General features: G+C 40.2%; 1 protein-coding gene across 3 annotated transcripts in view; it reads right to left on the reverse strand.

Moving 5' to 3' along the window:
• Positions 1-11,188, reverse strand: part of mtor (mechanistic target of rapamycin kinase) — a 319,886-nt gene that overhangs the window by 130,810 nt on the left and 177,888 nt on the right. The window lies entirely within an intron of this gene.

Genomic DNA, 11,188 nt, shown 5'->3' on the forward strand with positions numbered 1-11,188 from the left:
AGATTATACATACAGGTAGTGCAATCCAAGTAATAGTTAGCTGACAGTTAACCGGCAGTTAACTGTTCAGCAAAGTGACCGCAGTAGGGAAAAAACTTCTCCAGTGCCTATTAGTCTTAGTCTGGAGGGATCTGAAGCGCCTACCAGACGGAAGCAGATCGAACAGTCCGTGCGCAGAATGGGAGGAGTCCTTTATGGTGTTCCCCGCCCTCTTCTTCAACCTGGAAGAGTACAGGTCCACAATAGAGGGCAGGGAGGCTCCAATGATGTGCTTGGCAGTCCTCACTGTGCGCTGTAGTCTGGTTCTATCCTGCTTGGTGGCGGCTCCAAACCACACAATGATGGTGACATATGTACTTTGATAATAAGTTTATTTTGAACTTTAAAACAGCATTATATATGAGCAAACACTTATTCTGAAATTCAATATATATTTTGGCTATGATACAGAAAGTCCTAATCCAGTTCACAAAACATTCAAAATGAGCTATGTATAAATAAAGGGTATCACATGCAGTAACCCTAACACCCCTCATTCAACGAGCACAAAAAGAGAATTGCAAAGAACACATACCAATTGAACTTAATTTATGATTATCATTCACTATCTTGTATGAGTTTTAGATAAAACCCTAAATATTAAGGTACTGTTGCAGTGATTAGCAAGGTTACTACACTGTCCTATGGTCTAATGCGAGTACATCAAACCTTAGCATGAACATTCTTCGATGAAGTTCAAACCTAGTGAGCTATAACTCTGATCTCACACACTTCCTCATTTCTAGAAGTTAGCAATTCAATGAACTCTGTACACCTTTCGAGACTGAAGCTGCTTTGAAGTTCCTGAAATGTCTCCAAAGCCACCCTTCTCACTGCATATAGATGAAAGGCTGAAGTAATCCCACATGATAAATAGGTTCAGTGGATGAAAATTCAGGGTCACTATCGGCAGCGTTGGAATGAGGCAGCTTCCACTGATGACAATTAGAATAATTTAATTTTAAGAGCTGAGGACAAAGTTCAAAGCTTAAAATAAATTTATTATCAAAGTACATACATGTCTACATACAGGCCTGAGATTTATTTTCTAGTGGGCATTCACAGTAAGTACAAAAAACACAATAGTTTCAAAGAAAGACCACCCTCAACAAGACAAATCATCAATGTGCAAAAGACAACAAATTGTGCAACTACAGAAAATAATAAATAATAATAATAAATAACAACAAATATAGAACATGAGATGAAGAGTCCTTAAAAGTGAGTCCAGAGATTGTGGGAACTGCTCAGTGATGGGGTGAGTACTTTAAAACATCACATTTTAAATTAAATTGAGCACAAGTCACCGCTAATGAATGACACATGGTCTAAGTTCCAAATTACTATTTGGAAGAAAGAGCAAGACAGTAAAGGCTACGACATAAATGAGGTAGAAGTCATGGTTGCATGGATTTAGGATATTCAAAAGGTCGACTAAATTCAGAAGCATAATTATGGGGATCTTATTTATAACATAATATAACATTATGGATATATGCTATAACATTACATAATTGGAGAAAATGGAAAACAATTGAGTTGTCATTTATTTCTGTAGCTCCTGTAAATTCTACTCATTTTAATACTGTAATCTTATAACCTCATTTGAAAACTAAATTCTGCCATTATCATTGCACTTTTTAAACACTGGAATGGAATAAAACCAACTTATCTTGCAGCTCACAGCACAAGTATAATTAATTATTCAGCATATTGTGGTTACAACCTTTTTAAATATCACTCAGACCTATACATTAAAGGATGGAATTAGAAAAAGATATCACGATGTCAGAAAGACAGGTTCTTTGAGATACACTGCAAAGTGAATCACCTTTGTTCTATAAGAAAGGGTCCATTTTAGCACCCAAATGTTTAGAACTAGCATCTGTTATAACTGAACAAATTAGACCAAATTAAGCTAAAAGATTCAACAATTCAACTAGTAAAAAATTCAAATAGAATACTACAAAGGAATCACTACTTCACCACAAAGGAATTTGAATTGGAGAGTGCATAATATTTTGTTGCCTGGCATTAAAGCATCAGTGAGACACATATACTGTACACGATACTGGCCTCACAATTCAAAATGTTCTTAGCAGATACTGTATAACCAAATCTGTTACCAGCAGCTGTTACAAAAACATACAACAGGATTCCAAGATTCACACCAATGAGTTCAATTTAAAGTGTACCTTGGGAAGTTTTATAAATTAAAAGAATTATATGAAAGATTGTGAAAAATAATAATCCCAATTAATTTCCGATAAATTCTGAATAATTTAATTAAAGGTGGAATTAAAGTTTTAAAGCTGAAGATCATTGTGGGGTAAAGAAGTTATTGAACACACAGCAAGGAGGAATTTTACACCATTCTTCCATACAAAACTGTTTCAGTTCATCAGTATTTCTAAGATACCGTGCATGAACAGCCCTCTTCAGGTCATGCCACAGCATCTCAATTGGGGTAAGTTCTGGACTCTGACTTGGCCATTCTAAATCATGAATTTTCTTCTTTTTAAATCATTCTGTTATTACTCTGTTTCGGATCATTGTCTTGTTGTATCAACAAACTTCTATTAGGCTTCAGGTGATGGACCACTACCCTGACGTTCTCCTGTAAAATGTCTAGATACAATTTTGAATTCATTGCTCCCTCAACGACTGCAAGCTGTCCCAGCCCTGAGGCAGCAAAGCACTCCCAAACCATAATGCTCCTTCCACCATGCTTCACAGTTGTGATGACGTTTTGGTGCTGGTGTGCAGTGCCTTTTTCCTCAAAACATAGTGATCTGTATTTCTACCAAAACATTCAACTTTTGTCTCATCTGTCCACAGAACACTGTCCCAGCTGTGTTGTGGAACATCCAGGTGGTCTTCTGCAAATTTGAAATGTGCAGCAATTTTTTTTTGAGAGCAGTGGTGTCCTTCCAAAAACACCATTCTTGTTCAGTTTTCTTATAGTGGACACATGAACAGAGACTTCAGCAAGTTCGAGTGAATTCTGCAGATCTTTTGCTGTTACCCTCAGGTTCTTTTCCACCTCCTTCAGCATTGCACCTTGTGCTCTTGGTGTGATCTTTGCAAGATGCCCACTCCTAGGGAGAGTAGCAACAGTACTGAATTTTCTCCATTTGTAGCCAATTTCTCTTACTGTGGATTGATGAACACTCAGGTCTTTAGAAATGTTTTTGTAGCCTTTCCAGCTTTATTCATCTCTATAATTCTTCTTCTAAAGTCCTTTGCAAGTTGTTTTGATCGAGGCATGGTGTAAATAAACAGATATTTCTTGAGAAGAGCAGGCTCTGCCAGTAACCTGACTTTGTGTGTCTTTTTTATACAACCTCTATAACCCACACCTCCAATTTCATCTCATTGATTGGAACACCCGACTACAAATAACTTTTGCAAAAGGCATTACCCCCAGAGGTTCACATTCTTTTTTTGAACCTCGACTGTGAATGATTAATATATATATTTATAACCTGCTGAGCTGTTTCCAGATGTTTTTTTTAATTGATGATAAGCATTTTTTTTTATTGGGAGTCAAGTGAGCACGTAATTTGATCAAGCAGGACTTCATGTTTTAGGGAAGCTCATGTTTTCAGAAGGTATAGGATGAAATATTAAAGTATAAAGACTTTGGAATACGTGAGACTAGGGGTACCTAACCTGCATCTGTTTGGTTGCGGGTTTAGAGTGGAGATGGATGATGTAGCTAGATTGAAGGTAAGACTATCTTTATAACAAAGACATAATGAGATCAGGAGCCCAGCTCAACTTGGAACTGGCTGGCTGCAGTAGGTGACATCATTGTTACTAACCTGATAGCAATCACCCTGACTGAGTAACTTCTGTCAAACAAATCGAGCGGCCATACTGTTTGTTATAAAACAACTCGAGCCGTGTAACTATATGCTGTTTGCTTAGTTTGCTGCAGCTTGCTGAATAAGTATAAATTGTCTCCACGTGTCCAGTCTTTTTGTTACAAATTAGGGGTTAACACTGTCAGCTAGTAAGCTGGAAGCAATTTTATAACAGTAAAACAGGTATTAGTTAATTTTACAGAGAATAAAGCTCTCAGCAAACAGAGAATTTCTGAAATGATTGGAAGATCACATAATTGACAATGCAAGGATGTCAGAAAGACAGAGACAGAATTGGGCATGTTCGTGGAAACATTTGAAAACACGAGCGAGAATCTAGTAATCAAGGCACTGACTGAATGGCAACCAGCACTGGGATGAAGTGTGCTCAGGACTTGGTTGAAATTTAACACAGCAACATTATGGAAAAATTTAGATTTCTAGAAGATACAATATGAAGACAACCTGAAAGCATATGAAAGTAATCAAATCTAGAAGTGATAAAATGCCTGAATGTAGGTTTCAGCAGCAGATGAGCTGCAAAGGCTGGCAAATGGAAAATAATTGTAAAAAGGGGGTCTTTATGGTCTAATACAAAACTGAGGATCAAATGTGATACCATGGCGGAAACTACCTGGTTCAGTTTCAGATGGTTGTCAGGGAGAAAGATGGAGGTGGTAAGAGATTTTGATAGGGGCTAAAGATGATGACATTGGTCTTCCCACTATTACATTGGAGGAAACGTCTGGACTTTGGAAAAATGATCTGGCATTTTAAGGAGAGAGGGAGATCAAATAAAGTGTTGATATCAACATATGGGACAATTTGGGATGATATTGCACAAACTCAGACTGCAAAAAATGAAAAAGGTCAGAAATAGGCCTTGGAGGGACACTGAAAGCAATGGTGTATCAGAATAAAAGCCATAGCTGTTCATTCTCAGCCATGAGTGGATAAATAAGAATAAAAGTAGGCTAGCATGATTTGGCGAAGTGGCCAGCCTTGGGAAGACAGTAGAGGATATGAGAAATTTTGTCCAGGTAAGTAAAATGCAACCAATAGTTTAAGGACTAGGATAGGTCAAGAAAGGATAGATTAACTGTTTTATAGCAAAACAGGATGTCAAGAGTTTGATCAGATGATTCACTACTATGAAGGTGCAAAATAAAACAAGGGGTTAAAATAAGTAACTCCTGGGTAAGTGGTCTGGGAAGACAAATTTCTGATGACTCCACTAAGATGATAATTTTCTGCTTCTCAATTTCTCTTCTGTTCTGATTTGTCCACTTTTAAAACTGTGCATACATCCATAAAAAGCACACTTTACCAGTTCACACATATTAGACATTCTCAAATAATTAGGTACATAATCTAATTGCCAAAGATCAAACAATGTTTTTCTGTTCAGAATACCCTAGTTAGGTTAAGCCTCAAATAGCCATCAAATGTGTGACAATATCAAACATCTGTGTAATCTATTAAACACCAGGCACCAGATTTCTGCAAATGCAGGTTACGTAGTGCAATTATTCAAGACATGAACAATATAAATTATGTCAAAGAGTACTTTTATATTACAGACCAACACTGGATAATATTTTTGGAGAAGCTACACAGCATATTGCAAAAAAACTACTAAGTAAATGACCTACACAATGTCTTATACTGTACCTAGCATATAAATCTCTACTAAAAGCATTCTGCATTAGTTGCACTTCAGAGCTGCAGTGTTCGTACGTCCAACAGTGTTCTACAAGAATGGACATGTGGACCTATTATTAGAAGCATTATTTACCAAATATATTCAGGTTACAGGAAGAAAAAAAATCTAATGTTTTAAGATTTCATTCAAAGGTTTTACAAAATTGCACACCATTTGGTACAATTGTAAGTGATAATGCTGATAGCCTAATTCTTTTTTACTTAGAAGTGTACAGAACTGGCAGCACATCTATAGAATAGAAACCAAGAGTAAATTTATTTTAACTTGATGCAATTAGTCTAAGATTGAAGAGTATTGTTTCTCCATTCTGCTGATAAATGTTGGAAGAGTGAATGGCAGCACATTAGCTTGTATTTTCATTTTTAGAAATCTACATGTATGGAAGAAGAAGCATAAAATGCTGCAAGAGTTACTGGACAATGAGGTCAGCGTGGACATGAGGGGGCTGGAGGGCCCTTCTCTGTGTTGTATCGCCTGATGACTCCATTACAGCACACTGAAGTAGAAATGCAATAGGAATTGACGAATGATACTTGTATCGCTTTGGCGGCAATGAAATTCGTAACAGCTGATGATTAATGCAGATGGGGTACAGGCTAACTTAAAACCAACCGGTTTAATGAATGTAACTGCATTCTTCCTTCTGTCTAAATGGTTGCAGCACCCATCACTAATCTGTCCTTGGCCACAAATAATATTGCTGCTACAGAAAAATAGTGCACTTTTTACATTACTGTGTATAATAATCATACATTTTGCAAGGCACATGGCTCTATTCTTAGCACTATTTTCTCTATAGCATTGGAATTGTATGATTATTACTACTGCTACAAAATTATTGTGCAACCAAGGGTTGGACTGAAACCCATGGAAGAAGTAGGAGAAAGAAGTGAGATATTATTTGTTATTTCACTGCATAGAAATGTAATTATCAGCACCACAGAGCCAGAGAAAGGCAAAGACACAAGGAACAACTTGCTAGTATCAGATAGTGCAACAGATTGAATTGTTTATCCATTTCTGTAACCCAGAGGGTATTTAGATGAGTGCAATGAGCAGTTGGCACCCTTTGCTTGCCATCTGTGAATCTGCTTTGACTACACAGTTCCAGTCCTTTTGAGGCCAATTTAATGCTACCAACTCTTCAGCTGAGAGGGATTGAAACTAGCTGCTCAAGGTTTAACATAGCAACAAAAGCTGGAGCAATTGAGGATCTTCTGATCTGACAGTTCAATTTAACTACAGTATGTGAAGAGATGGAGGGGCCTTGTGAGCAACCAATGTCAATCAATCTCAACTGTGTGCATAAATCAGTCCCAAAAAGGAATAAAGTGGTCAAAAGACAACTGCACTGATGATGATGAACAGTCCATGTTCCAAGCCTATACGGGTATCCGTCACCCTCTTTTCCTTCGCTACATCGACGATTGCATTGGTGCTGCCTCCTGCATGCATGCTGAGCTCGTCGACTTCATTAACTTTGCCTCCAACTTTCACCCTGCCCTCAAATTTACCTGGTCCATTTCTGACACATCCATCCCCTTTCTTGATCTTTCTGTCTCCATCTCTGGAGACGGCTTATCTACTGATATCTACTATATGCCTACAGACTCTCACAGCTACCAGGACTATTCCTCTTCCCACCCTGTCTCTTGCAAAAATGCTATCCCCTTCTCACAATTCCTCAGTCTCCGCCGCATCTGCTCTCAGGATGAGGCTTTTCATTCCAGGACGAAGGAGATGTCTTCCTTTTTTAAACAAAGGGGCTTCCCCTTCTTCCACCATCAACTCTGCTCTCAAATGCATCTCTCCCATTTCCCACACATCTGCCCTCACCCCATCTGCCCACCACCCCACTCGGGATAGGGTTCCCCTTGTCCTCACCTACCACCCCACCAGCCTCCAGGTCCAACGTATAATTCTCCGTAACTTCCGCCACCTCCAACGGGATCCCACTACCAAGCACATCGTTTCCTCCCCCGCTTTCTGCTTTCCGCAGGGATCGCTCCCTACGTGACTCCCTTGTCCACTCGTCACCCCATCCCTTCCCACCGATCTCCCTCCTGGCACTTATCCTTGCAAGCAGAACAAGTGCTACAGCTGGCCTTACACTTCCTCCCTCACCAACATTCAGGGCCCCAGACAGTCCTCCCAGGTGAGGCGACACTTCACCTGTGAGTTGGCTGGTGTGGTATACTGCGTCCGGTGCTCCCGGTGTGGCCTTTTATATATTGGTGAGACCCGACGCAGACGGGGAGACCATTTCGCTGAACACCTACGCTCTGTCAGCCAGAGAAAGCAGGATCTCCCAGTGACCACACATTTTAATTCCACATCTCATTTCCCATTCTGATATGTCTATCCATGGCCTCCTCTACTGTCAAGATGAAGCCACACTCAGGTTGGAGGAACAACACCTTATATACCGGCTGGGTAGCCTCCAACCTGATGGCATGAACAATGACTTCTCTAACTTCCGTTAATGCCCCTCCTCCCCTTCTTACCCCATTCCTGATATATTTAGTGTTTTTCTCCCCTTTTTTTTCTCTCTCTTTGTGCCCATCACTCTGCCTGTTCTCCATCTCCCTCTGGTGCTCCCCTCCCTCTTTCTTTCTCCCTAGGCCTCCCGTTCCATGATCCTTTCCCTTCTCCAGCTCTATATCACTTTTGCCAATCACCTTTCCAGCTCTTAGCTTCATCCCACCCCCTCCGGTCTTCTCCTATCATTTCGCATTTCCCCCTCCCCCTCCTACTTTCAATTCTCTTAGTATCTCTCCTTTCAGTTAGTCCTGACAAAGGGTCTCGGCTCGAAACGTCGACAGTGTTTCTCCTATAGATGCTGCCTGGCCTGCTGTGTTCCACCAGCATTTTGTGTGTGTGTTGCTTGAATTTCCAGCATCTGCAGATTTCCTCATGTTTGCACTGATAGTGCTGTTGACAGCTGTTCATTGAACTCATCCAATTTTTCTGTGACCTTTAGAATTAGAACCTGACATGATTATCCAATCTGTGACCACATTATAGCACCAAGTGCAAACACTTTAGTTCCCCACAACCTTTAATTGTGCTAAGTTCAACATTACTTTAAGTGTTTTCTGCTAAACATTTTGTTTAAGATAAGGGAGAAAGAATATAATAGTGCTATAACTTAGCCAAGATGAATTGGCTCCAAATATACTTAATAGTTTGCTCTCAACATCAATGCCACTTCAACTGTTAAAGTACAAGGAAATTGCTCAGCTCTGAGTTATCCACAAATCTACAATCATTGACAAATCACTTAAACTAAAGCAGTTGCACAATGTATTTCAAAATGCTTGCATATTTGTATAGAAAAGAAAGCAAAGGCACCACTTGTACAGAAAATGGCTTAAGGAACCAGTTACAGCAAATCATATACCAGTGATAAATCTCAGAGTAGCTCTGACAGCTCAAAGCTGGGCATCCTTGACCATCATTTTCATTAGCAGCAGCAGCAGAAAAAAAATGTACATCACCACCATCTGCAACCTCTTAGCCTGATGTATCCTGCACTTCACCATGACAATCAAACCAGAGAACGGTCTCTGGTTCAATGAAGTGTGCAAAAGGATGCAACATCACACACGCCTCAGAATGAAGTGTGAAGTTGCAAAACAGGGATACAACCATGCTGAACACAAGAGACAATAAATGGAGCTGGGTAATCCAATAGATCAGATCAAATTCTGCAGACCTGACACCACTAGCAGTGTACAATTATATTAAACTAAATGAAAAATGGGAGGAAATTTTAATAACTTTGCCACACTCCACAATGTCAGTGCACAACATGAGTTCTAAAGGCATTTGCAACCATGCTCAGCTGGAAGCTCACCCACACCAGAGCCAGAATTCAGGCAATCCAGGAATAGCTGAGTGCATGAATTATGGGAGCAGAAAATATTGCAGCTGTAGTATCAACAAAATGTACTCTCCTCTGGGGAAGCTGGTCCAGCACAGGTACAATACCAGCATTGTGGAAAATTATCCAGGCTATCCCTGATACAGACCATCCATTTGCCTTTACATGTGCAGCTTGACATGCTGAATTGATTCAGCTTTCTGCTACAGATTCCAGCATCTGCAGTTACTGTTGCCCTTGAGAGCCTCGGTGGTTTAATTCTCATAAAAAAAACAGGAAAAGAATTTAAATAGAGTTAATAGATTCAAAGCCAAAATAAAACAAATCAGTGGAACAACTCAGGTGTCAGGTAGCATCTGTGGTGGTAAAGAAATATTATAATAAAGGTAAGGTGGTAAATGTTCTAGGTCAAGAGCAATGTATCCAACTGAGATTGCAGAGGGGATGTGGAGTGGTGAGTCAGGGGCCAGTAGGCGATAAGTAGAACCAAGTGATGGCAGAGAAAATGAGAAGATGGAGCCAGGTGGGCAAAGGGCAGTACTGGAGTTGGAGGGAAAGTGCTGCCTGGAAGATGATAGGTGGAAGAAGGTAAGGACATAGGAAAAAAAGCCAGATGGAGCCAGGGTGGCAGTAGAGGAAGGTGGAACCAGTTGAGGAATGGACAATTGGCTGACGAAACCAGATGGGGGACATAGATGGGGAGGGGGGTAAATAAAAGCAGGCAGAAGGGCATTCAGGGAGTGTGGGTTACCTGGAATTAGAAATTTAATGTTCACACCACTGGGTTGTAAATATCCAGGCAGGAAATGAAGTGTGGTCCTCTCGGATTACATTTGGACATACCCTGCCAGTGGAAAAGGCAGAAGGCAGTCAGGTCAGTTTGGGAATAGGAGGGGGAATTGAAATAGCATGCAAATGGGAAATTAGGATGTTCATTGCTGACACAGCATAGGTGCTCCACCAAACAGTCACCTTGTGTATGCTTACCAATGTAAGCAGGACATACTGAAGTGTACTCTATAAGCATTTGTCTAGGTGACTCAGTCAAAACCTCACAAATCTGTGATCTCAACTACCTAAGGAGGCCAAGGACAAAATACATTGGTGTGCCGTAATTGCCACATTCCCATTCTGAGTCGGGTGTTTTCCTGATTTGGAAGCACATTTCTGTTCCTTCTTCATAGGCAAATCTAAACCCTGGGGCTCCAACCTGCAGAGCATTGTGAGCGCACTTTCTCCAGGTGAGCTGTAATAGTTCCATAAGATAGAGGAGCAGAATTAGGCCATTTAGCCTATGGAGCCCACTCCACCATAATCCTGCTAATTTTTCCATTTCTCAGCTCCATTCTCGTGCCTTTTTCCAGTAAACAACTCCTTAACCCCCTTACAAATCAAGAACCTATCAATCTCTGTCTTAAATAAACCCATTAAAACGGCTTCCACAGTGCTCTGTGGAAACAGATTAAACAGATTTATTACCCTCTGACTGAAGAAATTTCTTATCTAATTCTAAAGGGATGTCCCTTTTATTTGGAAGCTGTACTCTCAGTTTCAAGACCCTCCTACTAATGGAAACATCTACTCTCTCCCCAGGCCATTCAGTATCTGGAAGTGCTATACTATCTTCTGAAGTCTGGCCATTAAATGTTAGCCTCTCCAGCAATACCCAAATCCTGA

The sequence above is a fragment of the Hemitrygon akajei genome, chromosome 29 (assembly GCF_048418815.1).
Source record: "Hemitrygon akajei chromosome 29, sHemAka1.3, whole genome shotgun sequence".
In the NCBI taxonomy this organism is placed as follows: Eukaryota; Metazoa; Chordata; class Chondrichthyes; order Myliobatiformes; family Dasyatidae; genus Hemitrygon; species Hemitrygon akajei.